The sequence below is a fragment of the Megascapheus bottae genome, chromosome 3, assembly GCF_031878675.1.
Source record: "Megascapheus bottae isolate mThoBot1 chromosome 3, mThoBot2.hap1, whole genome shotgun sequence".
NCBI lineage: Eukaryota > Metazoa > Chordata > Mammalia > Rodentia > Geomyidae > Megascapheus > Megascapheus bottae.
In genome coordinates this window covers 59,539,494-59,561,277 of record NC_143511.1, presented here as the reverse complement: position 1 = coordinate 59,561,277, position 21,784 = coordinate 59,539,494, and the positions used below count along the sequence as shown (strand labels likewise).

The 21,784-nt window shown below is 39.9% G+C and overlaps 1 protein-coding gene and 1 pseudogene across 3 annotated transcripts in view; one reads left to right on the top strand and one right to left on the bottom strand.

Moving 5' to 3' along the window:
• Positions 1-21,784, bottom strand: part of Unc13b (unc-13 homolog B) — a 171,740-nt gene that overhangs the window by 148,021 nt on the left and 1,935 nt on the right. The gene's annotated exons all lie outside the window — the stretch shown is intronic.
• LOC150065589 (cyclin-dependent kinase 1-like) lies at positions 5,385-6,966 on the top strand (annotated as a pseudogene).

Sequence of the window (21,784 nt, the reverse complement as noted above, 5' to 3'; positions counted from 1 at the left end):
AGCAGTTCCAGCTTTTTCTGTGTATGTGGTATTGAGAATCAAACCTAGGTCTTGGTGCATGCTAGGCATGCACTTTGCCATTAGGCCAAACTCCCAGCCCACTGCTTCCCTAATTTTAAATAACCAGTGGATCATCTGTGTGAATATGTTCTGAAATGCCTAGACATAGTTAAGTGCCATAGCCATATCTAGTGGGTTCCATAAAACAAAAGAACCAACAGCTACTTCTGGCCTTTTCTGGGCATGTGGTACTGAGGAATCAAACCCAGGGCTTTGTGCATGGTAGGCAGGCACTCCACCACTAAGCTACTCTCCTGGCTCAAAATTCTTTTTTTTTTTAATAAGAGTATATATAACTGTATGTGTATGCGTGTGTATATACTCACACATACAAGTCATATTGACTCAACTTTCATATTTGGCAAGGAATCATCTCTTCTCCATTAGATATTGGGAGACAACATTGAAGCTAGCTTTCATTTATTTACATTTTGTATATATTCTGTACAAAGGCCCAATCATTTAGAGAAAGCCAAGTACTAGTCTTTACTCAGACTGACTCAAATATATTTTATGAGACTAATTTGAAAATAGGTCTTAATCTGTAATTAAACAAATTACAGAAATACAAAGTTATCAAGTAAATCCTACAAGAAGATACAGACATTCCTTTGTTGGCAGGATTACAAGAATGACTGTGAGAACAGTGAGAATAACTACAACTAATACTTTAAAAATAAACTACTACCACTTAATTCCTTAAATTTCCACTTAATCTCTATAGAAATTTTGAGATAAGTAGTAGTAGTATTTCCAAGTTACAGATAAGGAGACTAAGTCTTAGATTTAAACTAGTGGCACCAGTGGCTCAGGCCTGTAATCCTAGCTACTCTGGAGGCTGAGATCTGAGGATCAAGGTACAGAGCCTGCGGGCACAAAAGTCCCTGAGACTCCATTTAATTGCCAGAAAACCAGAAGTTGCACTGTAGCTGAAGTGGCAGAGATTAGCTTTGGGCTGAACAATTCAGGGACAGCACCCAGGCCCAGAGGTTAAGCCCTACAATTGACAGAGAGAGAGGGGGAAGAAGGGGAGAGGGAGAGGGAGACTGCTCAAGGTTAAAGAGCCCATAACTGGTAGAGCTGGGATTTAAACTCAGGCCATCTGATTTTAAGAGGTATCGTTAGAGTGGATTGTAATTTCCTAGTTTTCACAGTATGAATATCTCTTTTTTTTTCCAGTCTTGGGGCTTGAACTCAGGGCCTTAGCACTGTCCTTGAGCTTTCCTCAAGGCTAGAGTTCAACCACTTGAGCCGCAGCCCCACTTCCAGCTTTTCTATGTATGTGGTACCAAGGAATCAAATCCGGGTCTTCCTACATGCTAGTCAAGCACTCTACTACTAGATCAAACTCCCAGATCCAGAGTTCAAGCTCTGCAACTGAAAAAAATATATATTTATATATTTTGAGTCCACAATTTTGAATAGAGGAAGCTTAAAATGTTTAGCAACAAGCAATGAAAACAACCCAGATGCCCCACTACAGATAAATGGATTAAAAAAAATGTGGCACATATAATGGAATTCTACATAGCTAATGGACAAGATAAAATAATGGCATTCGCTTGGAAGTGGATGAAACTAGAGCAAATCATGGTGAGTGAAATAAGTCAAGACCAAAGGAACAAAAGATGCATGGTCTTCTTGATATGTGGATTTTAGATCCAAATAATACAAGAGCAATGACTCAATATTGGGGTACCCAAGGTTATTGACACAGTCTTGGAGATATAAACATAAGTACATAGACATAAAAATCTATGATGGGGGGCTGGGAGTTTGGCCTAGTGGTAGAGTGCTTACTGAGCATGCACAAAGACCCAGGTTTGATTCCTTTTGTGCCTGGGCTGGTTTTGAACCTTGATCCTCAGATCTCAGCCTCCTGAGTAGCTAGGATTACAGGCATGAGCACCTAGCTAATATCCTCATTCTTGCTAGCAGGAACTCTATCATTTGGGCCATAGCCACAGTGCTAAATCTAAACTACTTTATTATATCATAAGATTCTATTTGATCTAGCCAGATATAGGACTTTTTTTTTTTTTTTGCCAGTCCTGGGCTTGAGCTCAGGGCCTGAACACTGCACTGTCCTTGGACTTTCTCAAGGCTAGAACTCTACCACTTGAGCCTCAGCACCACTTCTGGCTTTTTTTTCTATATATGGGGTACCAAGGAATCAAACCCGGGTCTTCATGCATGCTAGGCAAGCACTTTAACCACTAGGCCAAACTCCCGGCCCGATATAGGACCTTTTTTTCATTTTTCTAATACTACATTATAACATAATAATAGCTGTATAAATTGCGCATTCTGCAAAATAATTACCTGTTTTCATTTATCAAATATTGTTATGGATTAATCTATGTTCTCCTAAAATCCATATGCCAAATTCTTCACCCCAGTACCTTAGAACACACCTTTATTAGGAAACATAGTCATTGTAAATGTAATTTAAATATATTTGGGCACTAGTGGCTCACAACTGTAATCCTAGCTACTGAGAGTGTGATCTGAACACTGAAGTTCAAAGCCAGTCTGGGAAGAAAAATCCACAAGATTCTTATCTCCAATTAACCAGTAAAAAGCAGGAAGTGAAGATGGCAGCCTTAAACAAAAAAGCTGATCAAGAGCAACAATCTGAGTTCAAGTTCCAGTACTGGTGTGCGCATACATTCACACATATGTATACACGCACGTGCACGTACACACACACACACACACACACATGCAAATACACACATACTAGGATGGATCCTAATCACTAGTATTTCACTTAAAAAGCTGAAATTTGGGGAGAAAACTGGGAGAACAAGGGAAGGAATGGCATTGTCCAAAACGAAATGCACTTTTTCTTTTTTTTTTTTTTTTTTGCTAGTCCTGGGCTTGAGCTCAGGGCCTGAGCACTGTCCTTGGACTTTCTCAAGGCTAGAGCTCTACCACTTGAGCCTTAGCACCACTTCTGGCTTTTATCTATGCATGTGGTACCGAGGAATCGAACCCGGGTCTTCATGCATGCTAGGCAAGCACTTTAACCACTAGGCCAAACTCCCGGCCCGAAATGCACTTTTTCATCATAAATAGGTGTTGGATCTTATCAAATGCTTTTTCTGCATATTGAGATGATAATGTGGTTCTTATCCTTGCTCCTATTGATGTTATGAACTACATTAAATGATTTGTGTATATTGAATCAGGTTTGCATCCCTGGAATGAATCCTGTATGATCATGGCATATAATTGTTTTTGTTTTTTTTTTCCAGTCCTGGTGCATGAACTCAGGGCCTGAGCACTGGGCTTTCTCAAGGCTAGAGCTCTACCATTTGAGCCACAGTACCACTTCCAGCTTTTGTCTATGTATATGGTACCGAGGAATCAAACCCGGATCTTCATGCATGCTAGGCAAGCATTCTACTACTAGACCAAACTCCTAGCCTCTTGTCCTGGACTTTCTCAAGACTAGAACTCTACCACTTGAGCTCAGCATCATTTCCAGCTTTTTTTTTTCCTATGTATGTGGTATTGAGGAATCAAACCCAGGTCTTTGTACATGCTAGGAAAGCACTCTACCACTAGGCCAAACTCCTGGCCTCCATAATTTTTTTGGATGGGTTGCTGAAGTCCATTGGCCAGAATTTTGTTGAGAAGTTTTGCACTGATATTCATCAACAAAATGGGTCTATAGTTCTCTTTCTTTAATGAGTCCCTGTCTGGTTTTGGGATGAGAGTTCTGCTGCCTTCATAGAATGAGTTTGGTAGAGAGAACTTCTGCTTTCAATTTCATTGAAGAGTCTGAGGAGTGTTGGTGTAACTTCTGCTTGGAAGGCCTTACATAATTAAGCTGTGAATTCATCTGATCCTGGCCTTTTCTTGGAATGTGAAGTCTCTTACTGCCATTTCTACTTCATTACTTGAAATGGTCTATTTAGTTGGTTTAAATCTGCTACTGCCATCAGAAAGAATGACACTGCCATACTCGTAAGGAAATGGAAAGACTTGGAAAAAAATCATATTAAGTGGCATGTGGCTATGTGGTAAGGTACTAGCCTTGAGCTGAAGAGCTCAGAGGCAGCACCCAGGTCCAAAGTTTAAGCCCCACAATGGACAAAAAAAAAAAATCATATTAAGTGAAGTAAGCCAGAACCAAAGATATATAGGCTCTATGGTCTCCCTCATTTGTAATAATTAGTATATGTGTAGGACTGTCCTAGCAGAGGATCACAATAGCTCAACAACTATGTTCATATGACCACATAAGATGATGTTAAACAAAATTAACTCCATATGGAAAGAGAAGGGGTTCTTTTTTTTTTTTTTGGTGGGGGGGAGTCATAGGGCTTGAACTCTGCCTGGGCGCTGTCCCTAAGCTATTCAGCTCAAGGCTACTGCCCTACCCCTGGGCCTGGGTGCTGTCCCTGAGCTCTTCAGCTCAAGGCTACTTCCCTACCCTTAAGCCAAACCCCATTTCCTGTTTTCTTGAGATTAAGTGGAGATAAGAGTCTCAGGTCCTTTTGTGCACAGGCTGGCTTTGAACCTTGATCCCCAGATCAAGTAGCTAGGATTACAGGTGTGGTTTTTATTTTTAATGTACTATGTAAAGTCATTTCTTTTTTCTTTGATTTTCCCCCCTATGGTTTATCCCAGTGTCACTGTATTTGATTTTCGTACTCTGTGTATTGTACACAAACTTATTTGAATTAGGGAAACAACAAAAGAGTGAGACAAAGGGTGACCCAATTAAACAGCAATACTCACAAGACAATATGTTGGAAATGAAGTTTTCAACTTGGGGGGATTGGGTGGAGGGAGAAGTAGAAGAAAAATGAGGAAGGGTATAACAATGTTCTAGAAGAAATGTACTTACTACCTTATGTATGTAATGCTAACCCCTGTGCACATTATCTTTTATAGTAACAATTTTTAATAAATGTTTTAAAATTTTATTATAAAGATGATGTATCAAGAGGTTTTGGCTACATAAATGTACATAATGAGTACATTTCCTTTTTAACAGTATCACCTCCTCTCTCTATAAGTCCTCCATAATAATTTTTTGCCAGTCCTGGAGCTTGAACTCAGAGCCTGAGCATTGTCCTTGGGCTTTCTCAAGGCTAGAGCTCTACCACTTGAGCCACAGAACCACTTCTGGCTTTTTCTATGTATGTGGTACTGAAGATTCAAATTCAGGTCTTCATGCATGCTAAGGCAAGCACTGTACCACTGGACCCAACTCCCAGCCCCTAACAATTTTTTTTTAAGTGGGGAAGAAGCTGAAGCTTGAATGGAGACATATAGAAAGGTGAAATTTCAAAGGAGATGACCATGCAGAGATGAAGGTGAATATCAGGGCCATACTTATACAAAAAAAAAAGAAAAAGGAAGGAAGGAAGGAAGGAAGGAAAGGAAAGGAAAAGAAATCCATGCAAGAGGCATGAAATACATTCTGACACCCCTAAGGAATCAATTCTAGAGACCTCTGAGCCTCCAGAACTGTGTGACAATAAATTTCTGGTGGCAGTAGCAAATCCCTATGGTTATAAAGAACTTATGATGCCTACTAATGGTAAAAGATGTAATAAAAGAATTGCTTGATAATAACTTGAGAATTACTATGAAGCTAAGCAGGGAGCCACACAGAACTGAGAGCTGCTGCTAAGGCCATTGCAGGACAAACACCAGGATCTGTTATGCCTATTGAGTAACTATAGAAGATCAAATCAAAATAGCAAAAATTGTCACTGAGTCACTTAGCTTTTTTTTTTCCAGTCTTGGGGCTTGAACTCAGGGCCTGGGCACTGTCCTTGAACATTCTCAAAGCTAACACTATACTACTTGAGCCACAGCACCACTTTCACCGTTTTCTATGTATGTGGTACCAAGGAATTAAATCCAGAGTTTAGTGCACACTAAGCCAGAGAAGGCACTTATGGAGTTGTATGTAAGGGAAGACACCAGCCAAATAGTAGCCACGATAGAAAACCAGTCTGGAAAGTGAAGAGGAAAGGGTTTCCTAGTACTGCATTCAGGAAATTTCTCTGTTCAAAGAACTTCATCATCCAAATACAGTCAGTCTTCAAGATGTGCTTATATATGATTCCAGGTTATATCTCATCTTTGAATTCCTTTCTGTGGACCGAAATACTTAAGAATCTATCCCACCTAGTCAATTCATAGATTCTTCACCTGTTAAGAGGTATCTGTACCAAATCCTTTAGGGGATTGTGCTTTGTCACTCTAGAAGAGTTCTTCACAGAGCTAAATCCTCAAAATCTATGACTGATGATAAAGGGACAATCAAACTGGCTGACTCTGGACTCACCAGATCCTTTGGAATCCCTATTAAGTTACATACACATGAGGTATTGACATTGGTATAGATAGATCTCCAGAAGTATTATTGGGGTCAGCTCTCTACTCCACTCTGGTGGATATCTGGAATATAGGCACTATATTTTCAAAGCTAGCAACTAAGAAGCCACTGTTCCATGGAGATCCTGACATTGATCAAGTCTTCAGGATTTTTAGAGCTTTGGGTACTCTAATAATGAACTATAGCCAGAAGCGGAATCTCCACAGGACTGTTAAGAATGCATTTCCCTAAGCCAGGGCCAGTGGCTCACATATGTAAGCCTAGCTGCTCAGGATGCTGAGATCTGAGATCTGAGGATCACAGTTAAAAGCCAGCCCCAGCATGAACATTTGTCAGACTCTTATCTCCACTTAACCACCAGAAAACTGGAAGCGGCACTGTGGCTCAAGTAGCAGAACACTAGCCTTGAGCAAAGAGCTCAGGGACAATGCTCAGGCCCAGAGTTTAAGCCCCATGATAGACAAAAATAAAAATAAAAAAAGGAAAGAAATACATTTCCTAAGTGGAAACTAGGAAGCCTTGCTTCCATGCCAAAAAATTGAGTAAAAATGTCTTTTTTTTTTTTTTTTTTTGGTGGGCCATGGGGCTTGAACTCTGGGCCTGGGCACTGTCCCTGAGTTCTTCAGCTCAAGGCTACCACCCTAATCCTTGAGTCACAGCGCCACTCCCAATTTTCTAGTGGTTAATTGGAGATGAGAGTCTCATAGTCTTTAGTTCCTGAGCTGGCTTTGAACCACGATCCTCAGATGTCAGCCTCCTGAGAAGCTAGGATTACAGGCATGAGCCACCACACCCAGCTACACTAAGTTTTTTAAAGAAATTTATTATTTAAATATTTAACACATAGTGATGAGGAGAAAAATACTATAACTCAACAGTTAGACCAGGTCTCAACATTTTGTAATATTTGCTTCAGATTGTTTCCACAATTTAAGATTACATTGATATGTAAACACCATATATAATTATACATGTGGAATAATTATATATAATTTATATATAGACATTAAGACTATATTATGATAAAATTGAAACCCTACTAAGCCCATTTCTTTCCTCAACCATTTTTCTTAAGTTGATGTGCATAACTCCAGTCCACGTTATTTTTATGACACATATGTATCCAAAGACAATGTACAATGCACAATAAATCCTTGGTATGTGTCAGTATATGGTTCCAAGGTGGGAAACCAAATATTCCTGTACCTGAGGAAAAACTGTAAATGCCCATAATGCACAGAGTTCAGTGATATACTATGGATGCTTGATTCCTTTTTCTCATAATGCTGGTCAAATTACACTACAATGACATGCTGCCTCTCAATAAATCAAAATTGTCATTTCATTACTTAAATTAAGCATATTACCTATTCCTTTTTGGCGTGGAAGAAATATCACTAATTTTACTTTACTTTCTAGACACATTATTTTTTGAAAGAGGCATATGTCACAAAAAGGCAAGAAGTGGAGCTATAGCTTAGATAGTAAAGCACTAGCTTTGAGCAAAAAAATAAAACAAAGCTGGCTGCAGTAAGTAGCATGATGGCTCATGCCTGTAATCCTAGCTACTCAGGAGGCGGAGATCTGAGGATCAAGGTTCAAAGCCAGCCCAGGCACAAAAACACCTGAGACTCTTATCTCCAATTAACCTCTAGAAAAGGGAAAGTAGGGCTTGGCTCAAGGGTAGGGCGGTAGCCTTAAGCTGAAGAGCTCAGAGACAATGCCCAGGCCAAGTTCAAGCCCCATGACCCACAAAAAATAAAAATAAAATAAAGAATAAAAAAGCTCAGAGACAGCACTGAAGAATTATAGTCAAGCTGTAGGACTAGGAAAAAAAACGTAGCAAGGAAACATTCAACATATCACGTAATGATTTAAGCACAACTGAAGATAATGTGAGACCAAGACCTTTTCTCCAGCTATGCCAGCTATACCAGCTATGCTATGTAATACACATATGGAATTAATATCTTGTCTGAAATATATTTGTGTTAAAACCACATATAATAAATCCATTAAAGAGCCATGAGTGTGGCCTAGTGGTAGAGTGTCTACCTAGCATGTATGAAGCCCTGGATTCAGTTCCTTGGTATATCAGACATAAAAAAAAAAAAAACAGAAGTGGTGCTGTGGCTCAAGTGGTAAAGCTCTAGCCTTGAGAAAGCCCAAAGATAGTGCTCAGGCCCTGAGTATAAGCCCCAAGACTGGCAAAAAATAAAAATAATAATAAATCTATTAAGAATGTCAATTGCTTTTCTGAAATTGCTTTACTATCTGTTGTGGTTTGAAACTTACTGGGATCTGTAGCTTTGATTCATTTTAAATGATTTACAACACAATACTTTAAATTCAAGTTGGCATTTCATTCTGTTACTTTCCTACTAATACTGGTTATCCACTTAATTGATTTCAGGACTAATAAACAATTTGTAAAAATCACTAATAATTAAGAAAAATTGAGGGGGAGGGAAGGAATGTGGCTTAGTGGTAGAGTGCTTACATAGCATGCATGAAGCCCTGGGGAGTTTTGTGGCACAGAAAAAGCCAAAAGTGGCACTGTGATTCAAGTGGTAAGAGTACTAGCCTTGAGCAAATGAAGCTCAGAGACAATGCCTAGACCCCGAATTCAAGGCCAGGACTGGCAAAAAAAAATGTTTTTTTAACTTTACTAATTAAAATACAATTTAAGTCAATTGCCTCAAGCCTTAGACTTATAGACTAAAATTCAAACTCAGACTTGAAAGTCAACACTTCATAGTCATTAGTGTTCTCACTGTAATTCTAACATTCAATCCACACCAACTGAAGTTGCTAATGCTGTAATTTATGCCCATATGAGTCAAGAAAAAAGAAAAATAAAATTAGTTCTGTAAAAATATGGTAGTGTTGCTGGTATAGCAGTACTTACTGATAACACTCAAAGAGGCTGAAACACAAAGATGAATAGATTGAGATCAGCCTGGAATACATTCAGAAGTTAACATTAGTCTCAAAAATGCAAATAAATATGACAGTGTGGATATATAATAAAATGAAACTTGCAAATCTATTGCAAAAAAATCTATTATTTCCTTAATTCATAAGTATTTCTGAAAAGTTTTAAACATTACAGCTAAATTTCCACTTACCTTGCAGGTTTTTAAAATCAGTTAGAGAATGGATAAAGGAGAGAAAATATGCTACCTTGTCCTTTAAAAAATAATTTATCTAAGAACCAACAAAATTTACTACCTTCTCAAACCATAAGACAAACAAGTAATTACGTCAAACTCAACTAACAAAGCTGATGACTAATCCTAAAGTAAATACTATGTAGTTTATAATTGAGCATGTACAAGTGTTCAAACATCTTTTAAAATGTTTTGTATATAAAAAGAAACCAGTTGGAATAGTTTACAATAATATACAATCAGATTTCTATAGTTACTGTTTATCAGAAACAATTTAAGTTTTGTTACCATATGACATTGTCATCTACCTAACTACTGTTTTGTTTTGGGGTTTTTTGGCAGTACTGGGGTATGATCTCAGGGCTTCCTGCCTGCTAGATAAGTGCTCTATCATTGAGCCACACCTCAGTCCCCTAGCTACTTTTTGTATTAGGTAACTATTAAAGGCCACATAGAAGTATAAAGAAAAGCTGAGCGCCAATAGCTCATAACCGTAATCCTAGTTACTCAGGAGGTAAAATCTGAGGATGGAGGTTCAAAGATAGCCCAGCAGGCTTAAGACCCTTATTTCTAATTAAATGGCTAGAAATGGAGTTATGACTCAAATAGTAGAGGGCTAACCTTGAGAGAAAAAGCTCATAGATTGCATCTAGGCCTTGAGTTCAAGTCCCAGAACTAAAAAGCTCCAGGCATGCCCCCCTCAACTACCTCTGCAAAAAAAAAAAAAGAAAGGGTATTATCCAAGTCACTGAACAAAATATTTAATGTTTTAACTTAATGCCTAAAACCATTATAGCTAACATTGCTTAACTTATACCCAAATAATAAATAAATGCAGTATTGGAGAGTGAACCCAGAGTCTTGCCTATACAGGGTCTTGCCCATACTAAGTAGGTACTTTATCACTTGAGCCATATCCCCAGTTCCCAGTTATTTTCATCTTTTTAATAGTCAGGCCCCAAACCCCTGGGAATTGAGGAGTTCTGTCTCAATCTCCCAGGTAGCTAGGACTATAAGCTTGTACTACTGCTTTACACTAAAATTCACTATATATCCTATAAAGAAATCCCAAATTGCTGAAATGCACACACATCAAACAAATTAAATTTATCATTTATTTATTATGTAACAGACAAAGTGGTCCTGTTTCAGACATCTCAAATTAACTACAAGTCAAAAAAGTTCATGATTTAGGGCTGGAGGCCCAGTGGTAAGAATGCGAGCCTAGGAAGTCCAAGACCCTGAATTCAAATCCTAGTATCTCCAAAATAAAATAAAAATTGTCTCATGGTTTTACATCGAGGTCTATGAACTGATGCTGGTCCAAAGTGATAAATAAGGATCTAGTTTTGGTTATCTGCATGTGGATATCCAGTTTCCCCAGCACCATTTGTTCAAGAGGCTGTCTTTCTTCTAGCCTATATTGTTGGCTCCCTCATCAGATATTGGATGGCTATATATCTGTGAGTTTATTTCTGTGTGTTTTATTCTGTTTCATTGGTCCTCAGGCCTATGTTTATACCAGTAGTAAGCTATTTTCATTACTCTCTGTAGTCATAATTTTTTTTATTTTAATCTTTTTTTTTTTTTTTTTTTGCCAGTCCTGGGCTTGAGCTCAGGGCCTGAGCACTGTCCTTGGACTTTCTCAAGGCTAGAACTCTACCACTTGAGCCTCAGCACCACTTCCGGCTTTTTCTATATATGTGGTACCAAGGAATCGAACCAGGGTCTTCGTGCATGCAGGGCAAGCACTTTAACCACTAGGCCAAATTCCCGGCCCTCACAATTTTTTTTTAATTGTGGGTCATGAGGCTCGAACTGGGTGCTGTCCCTGAGCTCTTCAGCACAAGGCTACTACTGCCCTACCATGGACCTGGGTGCTGTCCCTAGCTCTCAGCTCAAGACTACTGACCTACCCCTGGGTCTGGGCACTGTCCCTGAGCTCTTCAGCTCAAGGCTACCACGCTACCCTTAAACCAAGCCCTACTTCCCATTTTCTAGAGGTTAATTGGAGGTAAGAGGCTCAGGTCCTTTTGTGCCTGGGCTAGCTTTGAACCTTGATCCTCAGATCTCAGCCTCCTAAGTAGTAGCTAGGATTACAGGCATGAGCCACCATGCCTAGCCAATTTTTTTTTTTTGCCAATCCTGGGCTAGAACTCAGGACCTGGTCACTGTCCTTGGGCTTTCTCAAGGCTAGCGCTCTACCACTTGCTCCACAGCACCACTTCCAGCCTTTTCTGTGTATGTGGTACCCAGGACAGGAACCTAGGGCTTCATGCATGCTAGGCAAGCACTCTACCATTAGACCACACTCCTTTCCTCAATTTTGGGGTTTTTTTTTTTTGTCAGTCATGGGGCTTGAACTCTGGGCCTGGGCACTGTCCCTAAGCTCTTCAGCTCAAGGATAATGCCCTATCCCTGGTGCCACAGCACCCCTCCCCATTTTCTAATGATTAATTGGAGATAAGAGTCTCACTAGCACCCGGGCTGGCTTTGAACTTTGAACCTTGATCCTCAGATCTCAGCCTCCTAAGTAGCTAGGATTATAAGAGGGAGCCGCGTACCCAGCTTGGCCTGAAAAAAATTTTTTTTTTCTAGAGGGGAGGATCAAACTCAGAGCCTTGCACTTGCCAGGCAAGGGTTCTTCTGATAAGCTACATCCTCAACCCCTGAAATTTTTTATTTCTAATTTCATTAATTCTATAGTAGCTTGAAGTTTGGTATTACTATACCTCCAGCACTACTTTTACTGCTAGAATGTTGAAAAGGGTGATTCTGATTAACATGCATTCTATTAATAAATCACTTTGTAAAAAGCCATCTCCTTTGTACAATTACTTAAAGATATTTTTTCTTTTTCTTTTTTTTTTTTTTTTTGCCAGTAGTGGAGCTTGAACTCAGGACCTGGGCTTTTTCTCAAGGTTAGCACTCTACCACTTGAGCCACAGCCCCATTTCTGGCTATTTTCTGTGCATATGGAACCAAGAAATAGAACTTGGGGCATCATGCATGCTAGGCAAGCACTCTATCACTAGGCCATACTTACAACCCAATTATTTTTAATTATTTATTTTAAAAATTAATAAATATGGCCGGGAGTTTGGCCTACTGATAGAGTGCTTGCCTAGCATGCATAAAGACCCAGGTTCAATTCCTGGGTACCACATACATAGAAAAAATCCAGAAGTGGTGCTGTGACTAAAGTGGTCGAGCTCTAGCCTTGAGAAAAACCCAAGGACAGTGCTCAGGCCCTGAGTCTAAGCCAGGACTGGCAAAAAATAAAAATTAATAAAAACTACAGTTGGCCTGGTGTGGTAGCTCAGGCCTGTAATCCTAGCTATTCAAAAGACTGAGATCTGAGGATCAAGGTTCAAAGCCAGCCTGGGCACTAAAGCCCACGAGACACTTATCTCCAATTAATCACCAGAAAATCAGAAGTGTTGCTGTGGCTCAAGGGGTAAGATGGTAGCCTTGAGCTGAAGAACTCAGTGACAACACCCAGACCCAGAGTTCAAGTCTCAGGTTAGACAAAAAAAAAAAAGTACAGTTTTGGGGAAGTGCTAATAGTTCTTTTACTTCCTTTACATAGTTGGAACAAAGAATATAGAACTATATCTCAGAAAAGCTAAAAAGCAAATTTTCTCAACATGAAAGAAGTAGCAGTTATAGATCACACTGATAAATACCCATTATTACCCTGAAAAGAGAAAGAGGTAGTAATTGTTGGGACAACACCCAGGTCCAGGGGTAGCATGGTAGCCTTGAGCTGAAGAGTTCAAGGACAGTACAAGGCCCAGAGTTCAAGTCCCAAGACCAACAACAACAACAAAAAAAGGAAATAAATACTTTGGGGCAGGGAGTTTAGCCTAGTGGTAAGAGTGTTTGCCTAGCATTCACAAAGACCGGAGTTCGACTGTAGAAAAACAGAAGTGTGGGGCTGGGAGTTTGGCGTAGTGGTAGAGTGCTTGCCTAGCATGCACAAAGACCCGGGTTCGATTTCTAGGTACCATATGCATAGAAAAAGCTGGAACTGGTGATGTGGCTCAAGTGGAAGGGCTCCTACCTTGAGAAAGTCCAAGGACAGTGCTATACACACACACACACACACACACACACACACACACACACACACACACACGGGGGTTGTTTTGGTGTTTTTTTGGTTTTTGCCAGTGGTGGTACTTGAACTCTGGGCACTATCCCTGAGCTCTTCAGCTCAAGACTACTGCCCTACTCCTTGAGCCACAGCACCACTTCTGGTTTTCTGGTAGTTAATTGCAGATAAAAGTCTCATGTTCTTTAGTGCCCTGGCTGGTTTTGAACCTCAATCCTCAGATCTCAGCCTTCTGAGTTGCTAGGAGTACAGGCATGAGCCACTATGCCCTGCTTGAGCTGAATGATATTGACTGAGGACTCAAAAAAATAAAAGAAAAGAAGGCCAGGAGTGTGGCCTAGTAGTAAAGTGCTTGCCTACAATACACAAAGCTCTGGATTCAATTCCTCGGTATCACATACACAGAAAAAAAAAAAAGCCAGAAGTAATGCTGTGGCCCAAGGACAGTGCTCAGGCCCTGAGTTCAAGCCCCAGGACTGGCAAAAAGAAAAGAAAAAGTCATTGGATTGGAAAAGTAGAGTACTTTCATTATTGTAAGTTCAGCATCAAACTTGAAGTTTATGAATATTCGGGACATGAAGAAGTGGAATGACTAAATTCAAACTACTCATTTAGAAGTGTAATGAAGACAAGGGTCAGAGTGGTATTTTTAAGAAATTTAAGTTTCTGCAGCCTGAGTAGAAAGAATAGGAGAAGGAACTGATTTCTCTGTCTAGTGGATACAGAATTATCATTTGGCTAGACAGTGAGGTAATGACGATTACTTAGAGATCTTAAGGAGAGAGTTAAGGATTTCATTCATCCGAATTTCAACAACTCTGTTAGGCACTGGAGAAGAACTATATGAAAAATAAATCCCTTATCCTCTTGGGAGTTAAACTACAAAATAATCAGAGTAGGGCCAGGAGTTTGGCCTAGTTGTAGAGTGCTTGCCTAGCATGCACAAAGGCCCGGGTTAGATTCCTCGGTACCACATACATACAAAAAAGCCAGAGTAGTGCTGAGGCTCAAGTGGTAGAGCTCTAGCCTTGAGAAAGTCCAAGGACAGTACTCAAGCCCTGAGCTCAAGCCCAGGACTGGCAAAAAAAAAAAAAATCAGAGTAACCATCAATCATAGAAGAATCATACAAATTAATATAAGCTTATAACTGGTAAAAATACAGCTGATATGTTATAAAAGAGGGTAGGTCTTACTATGAGAATATTTAACAGGGAATGTACCTACTTAAGTCAAAGAAGCCTTCCCTGTAAAGTGAAAATTGAACCAAGAATTGGAAGAGGCATCTTTAGCTGATTTAGAAAAGAATAAAGTTTCTACATCTTCTCTTAATAAAAAGATGCTCCATAAGAATAGTTGGCTCACAAGGTACTGGTGGTTCATGTCTGTAATACTAGCTACTCAGGAAGCTGAGATATGAAGATCGCAGTTCAAAGCCTGCCCAGGCAGAAAAGCCTATGAGACTCATCTCTAATTAATCACAGAAAAAGCTGGAAGTAGAGCGGTGGCTCAAGTGGTAGAGTGCTAGCCTTGAGCAAAAGAAGTTCAGGGACAGGGCCCAGGCCTAGTTCAGGGCCCAGGACTGGAGGAGGAACAGAAGGAGGAGGAAGAGGAGGAGGAACAGAAGGAGGAGGAACAGAAGGAGGAGGAACAGAAGGAGGAGGAACAGAAGGAGGAGGAAGAGGAGGAGGAAGAAGGGGAGGAAGAAGGGGAGGAAGAGGAGGAGGATGAGGAGGAAGAAGAGGAAGAGGTGGAGGAGGAGGAGGAGGAAGAGGAGGAGGAGGAGGAGGAGGAGGAGATGAGTAAGGAGGAGGAAGAGGAAGAGAAGAAGGAGGAGCACGAGGAAAGTGAGGAGATCAAGGAATAGATACATGAAATTATGAAATTGAAAGATATGGAAATTAAGATTCAATAAAGTCAAGTAATAAATGCAAGGGCACACAACTCATAAATGGTGAAGCTGACATGTTTTCTGTCCTGGCTATCTAAAATCAAAGCCTAAACTATCAACCCTATTTCATAGTGGAAAGGCCACTAAAAGACTAAAGCCAGAAAGATGAGCTGGAGAATACGACCAAATACTGACTTGTTGATGTTTAAGAAAACAAAAGCAAGACAACATTCACAGGAGTAGATGGCTGAACTGATGACACCCCTCTTTTTGGCCAGCAGGCTTCCTTTCTACTTTGGGATGGGAGTTTCTACAAATCTGGCCTATAATTAATAAAGAGAATATATGTGAGTTAGTCTTTTTATTCATCTTTGACACACTTTGAATTCTATATAATTATCTTCCCACTGTCCAACTGCCAGCTCCTCCTTGGTTGCCAAGTACATCTCCTCACTTAATTGCCCTCTTACCAATTCCTTCTTAACATCACTCACAATGAAATACTACAGAAATCAATAAAACAAACATTTGTTTGTTTGAAAGTTAATAACCCAACATAATCCGTAGTCCTATATGTCTTGACTATACAGTCCCAAATAAATACTTAGTGTACAGAAATAAAGAGGCAACCACAGGGGGAAGAAAACAACCAACCAGATTCTCTTGGAAATACGTATTTCTAACTAATAATTGACTTTCCCTATTTATATAACTCTTTAGGAAAAGACAATTGGAATATATACCTCTTTGCCCAAACTCTATTCTGTCATATTTTTACTATGCTTTATACTACTGTGGAGTGACACACAAAAACAAAAAACAAGATTCTATGTGAGAAAGAACAGAATAGAAAGAGGAGGGCCAGGAGTTTGGCTTAGTGGTAGAGTGCTTGCCTAGCATGCACAAAGACCAGGGTTCAATCCCTCGGTACCACATAAACATAGAAAAAAACCAGAAATGGGGCTGAGGCTCAAGAGGTAGAGCTTTAACCTTGAGAAAGTCCAAGGACAGTGCTCAGGCCCTGAGTTCAAGGCCCAGGACTGGCAAAAAAAAAAAAGGAATAGAAAGAGGAAATAAATTTTTTTATTCCATTTCCCAGTAATCGCAGAAAGGATCATAACAAAACAGGAAATCTAAAATAGCTTTATAAACTTCCTCATGCTAAGCAGCTCAATCTAGGCATTATATGCAAAAAGAAATAAACTTTAAAGACTCTAGAAAAATGGGCTTCACAGCTTTTCTATGACAGTTCAAGTATCATGACAAAACTGTACACTAAAGCCAGAACAAGCACACCCAATACACACAATGCATACATACATATTTACATACCTATATAGGGACTCTGTGAAATAAGTAGTTTATTAATTTTTAAAGGGGGGGGGCCTGGGAGTTTGGCCTAGCGGTAGCATGCCTGCCTAGCATACATGCAGACCTGGGCTAGATTCCTCAGTACCACCTACACAGAAAAGCCAAAAATGGTGCTGTGGCTCAAGTGGTAGAGCTCTAGCCCTGAGGAAAAGGTCAAGGACAGTGCTCAGGCCTTGAGTTCACACCCCCAGGACTGGCAAAAAAAAAAAAAAAAAGTGGGGGGGAATTAATCTCTAGTGTTAAGAGTTCAGAGAGCAGTAACTACTGGGAAGGAAAGAAGGGCACTGACTGGGACTAAGAAGACAATGAGCCTCTGGAGTATAGGTAAGGTTCTATTCTTGACCTGATTTGCGGTAGGCAGGCATATATTAACTTTCAGAGAATCTTATACTTAAGATCTGTGACTTTTCTGTACATAAAGAAAGAAAAAAACAAAAAACTAGGGAAGAGGCATTGCTTGTTCTGTTTGTTTTTAGAGATAGAGCCTTGCCATGTTGCCCAGGCAAATGTTCTTCCTGGATCAATAGCACTATGTCTCAAGCGGTAAAATGCTAATGCTAACCTTGAGCAGAGAGAGGCTCAGGGACTGAGCTAAGACTCTGAGTTTAAGCCCCAGGACAAAAATAAATAAATAAATAAATAAAGTGTGTGCATACACATACAAATACACATTAAAAAATGTTGGGGGGGGTGCGAAACGGGAGTTTGGCCTAGTGGTAGAGTGCTTGCCTAGCATGCACAAAACCCTGGGTTTGATTCCTCAGTACCACATACATAGAAAAATGCTGGAAGTGGTGCTGTGGCTCAAGTGGTAGAGCACTAGCCTTGAGAAAGCCCAAGGATAGTTCTCAGGCCCAGAGCTCAAGCCCTGGACTGGCAAAAAAAAAAAAAAAAAAAAAAAAAATTGTGGGGCACCAGTGGCTCACATCTGTAATCCTAGCTATTCAGGAAGCTAAGAGCTGAAGGCAATGCTTCAAACCCAGCCTGGGCAGGAAAGTCAGTGAGACTCTTATCTCCAATTAACCACCAAAAAACCAGAAGTAGAGCTGTGGCTCAAGTGGTAGAAAACTAGCCTTGAGCTGAAGAGCATAGGAACAGCACTCAGGCCCAGAGTTCAAGACCCATGACCGACAAAAAAAAAAAATACTCATTACCCAACTTACGTAACTGTAACTCCTCTGCAAATTACCTTTATAATTTAAAAAATCTGAATAAATAAATATAAAAGGGCCGGGAGTTTGGCCTAGTATTAGAGTGCATGCCTAGCATGCATGAAGACCCAGGTTCGATTCCTCAGAACCACATACATAGAAAAAAAAAAAAAAAGGTGGGGGGTGGAGCATGGCCCTAGTGGTAAAGTGCTTGCCTACCATTCACAAAGCCCTAGGTTTGATTCCTCAGTACCAAATACATGGAAAAAGCCAGAGTGGTGCTATGGCTCAAGTGGTAGAGAAACAGCCTTGAAAAAGCCCAAGGATAGTGCCTAGGTGCTGAGTTCAAGCCCCAGAACTGGCAAAAAAAAAAAATGTATGTATGTGTATATATACATATATACATCTATCACACACACACACACAGCACTAAGGATAAAGTTCAATGGTACAGCATTTGCTTAGCATGCATAAGGCCCTGTGTTACAGCTCCAGCACCAAAAACACACAAAAGAATATAGGTAGAAAAAATCTTGCTTAGGGACAAGAGCCTAGTGGCAGAGTGCTAGCCTAGTATGCACAAAGTCCCAGTTTCAATTCCTCAGGACCACATACACAGAAAAAGTCAGAAATGAGCATTAGCCTTGAGCAAAAAGTATCCAAGGACAGTGTCTAGGCCCTGAGTTCAAGCCTCAGGACTGGCAGAAAAAAAAAAAGAAAATTCTGCTTTATCCAGGAATGATTGGCCAGACTGCATGTTTGAGGCCATTCTGGGCTACATAGCAATACACTATCTCAAAGAAAAAAAATTAAAATTAAAAAAGCCGAGCACAGGCTCATACCTACATACTTATAATCCTAGCTACTTTGGAAGCTGGATCTAAGGATCACAGTTGAAGCCAGACTGGGCAGAAAAGTCTATGAGACTCTCATCTTTGATTAACCACTAAAAATCTGAAAGTAGAGCTGTGGCTCAAAGTGTTAGAGTGCTAGCCCTGAACAAAAGTTCAGGGACAGCATCCTGAGGCTTAATTCAAATCCCACAACCAACCAAAAAACTGAAAGTTAGAAAAAGTGAAGTGGGGATGTTGCTCAGTGGTAGAGTACTTTCCTAGCATGTGTAAAGCTCTGTTTTCATTCCCTAGGCTTGAAGTGGAAAAAAAGACTAGACAGAAATTTCTTGAGGCAGCAAATAGTTAACCTATGTAAATTCCATGGCCTCTTATCTAAAAGAGATTTATATCATAAACAAGCACAAAGATGGAACTCAACAAATATTTACTAATGATACAAAACTCAAACTAAATCATCCCATATAGCAAAGTCTGAAATATATAACACAGGTATGTAGAACATAAATACATATATATATATATATATATATGTATACACCTAGCATGTAGACACAAGAGTACAATTCTTGCAAAATGCCTACTTTTATTCGGGGTGTGGGGAGGTTTGCTAAGGATCAAACTCAGGGCCTTGTGCTTGCTAGGCAAACATCCGCTGAGCTAAATCCCTGACCCAAAACCTAACTTTGAGAAACTAAGAATTTTGAGGGTGCAGCCAGGCATCAGTGGCTTCAGCCTGTAATCCTAGCTTTTCAAAAATCTTAAATCTGAGGACTGAGGTTCAAAATCAGCCTTGTCAATCAAATCCAAAAGATTCCATCTCAAATTAACCAGCAAAATGCCAGACTGAGTTTGAGGGAAGAGGCAAGATGGAAGGGAGGGAAAGGGGTAGTGCTTATAAAGAAGACAGTTATGCCATAACAGAGGAAATTAGTCCCTTGTCCCTTCACTGCTACCTGGTTGAGACAAGGCACAATCAACTTCCTGATGCTAGTCATATTTGACCAGTCTATCCATATACCTAGAAACTCTAAAACCATTCCTACTTGCCACAGTAGCTACAAACCAAAATACATTTTAGTAGTCTCCCTGTGTAGAACTGACACATAATCCTGAATGTCCTATAAAATCTTGATCTATCAAAGTTCACTTTTTTTAAGTTCACCTTTTTTTTTTGTCATGGGGCTTGAACTCTGGGCCTGGGTGCTGTCCCTGAGCTCTTTAGCTCAAGTCTATTGCCCACTCCTTCAGCCACAGCCCCACTTACTGTTTTCTAGTGATTAATTGGAGATAAGAGTCTCTCGGACTTTAGTGTCCAAGCTGGCTTTGAACCACGATCCTCAAATCTCAGCCTCCAAAGTAGCAAGGATTGCAGGCAGAAATTCACTTTTTAAAAGAATCCTGGTAGTATCCAATTAATTAGATGGCTGATTAGTGATGATAAATCATGATAAACCATTTTAAGAGCAAGTCACAATATAAATCAACTTGGTCCAGTTATCGTCACTAGTGACAAGTTTTGTTTGTAAAATTCAAGTGATACTTTTTTTTCCTTTTTTTTATCACTATAATGATAAAGATTGAACCCAGGGCCTGTGCTCTACCACTGAGTCACCACCATAGCTCCAAGTTATTCTTTATGTTAAGCTCAAATCTAATTTTCTGTTACTTCAAAGCACAGACCACTCATCTTAGTTCTATTCCATAGAGCAACAAAATAATCTTAAAAAGGTTTTAAAACTTTTCTCATTTACCATTATGATTCTCTACTTTTTGAAACTTCTCACAACTAAACTCAGGCTTTTTTTTTTTCAAATACCTTCTATACCTTTTATTAGTCTTAACCAATCAACACCTCAAAATATTTTTTAACCTTCTTGGTATTATTTCTCGATGTACCTTTTACAAGGAAATGCCCAACTATACACAATCCCAGATCTGACCTGACCAATGTTACTATGTCCTTGGTCCAGGTCACCATAAACGGAACAGCACAAGACCAGTGCCAATCAGTATATGATTGCCAAATCAGTGGTACTGTTCAAGACCACGAACACATTAACGGTTTAAAGGAGAAGGGAGATCACTGTGGACTACTGAAGTTTTCAAAAACAAGATAAAACAAAAATAGACTTTAAACTGGAAAAGAATGCATTATAGATAAGCAAAAACTATGAAAGAATATTTCAGGGACATCAACACAAAGCAGAAGCAGCAATGAGCAAAGTTAATGCTAGAGTAAGTATTTACATGAAGACAAGCAAGAAGCTGGACATGGTGGCTCACCCCTGTAATCCTATCTACTCAGGAGGCTGAGATCTGAGTATCAAGGTTCAAAGCCAGCCAGGGCACTAAAGTCTGTGAGACTCTTAGCACCACTAGAAAACCCATAGTGGTGTTGTGGCTCAAGGGGTAGGGCAGTAGCCTTCAGCTGAAGAGCTCAGGGATAACACCCATGCCCAGGGATAGGGCAGTAACCTTGAACTGAAGAGCTCAGGGACAGTGCCCAGGCCCAGAGTTCAAGTCCCTTGACCAACAAAATAAATAAATAATAAAGACAAGCAAGAATATTAGGCCAAAAAGGAGAGCCAGTCATTAGATTGAGAGCCTTTAATCTGTAGGCAACAATTTAACATTAAAAGGGAGAAAAGAAGATAGGGGCCAGCAGCTCACATCTGCAATCCTAGCTACCTAGAAGGCTGAAATCTGGAAGATTACAGTTCAAAGAAAAGCTGGAGGCATGGCTACTAGATGGCAATAGATACTATGTCCAAAGCAACCAGCAAAAATAAAGCAGAACTCGATGCATGACTC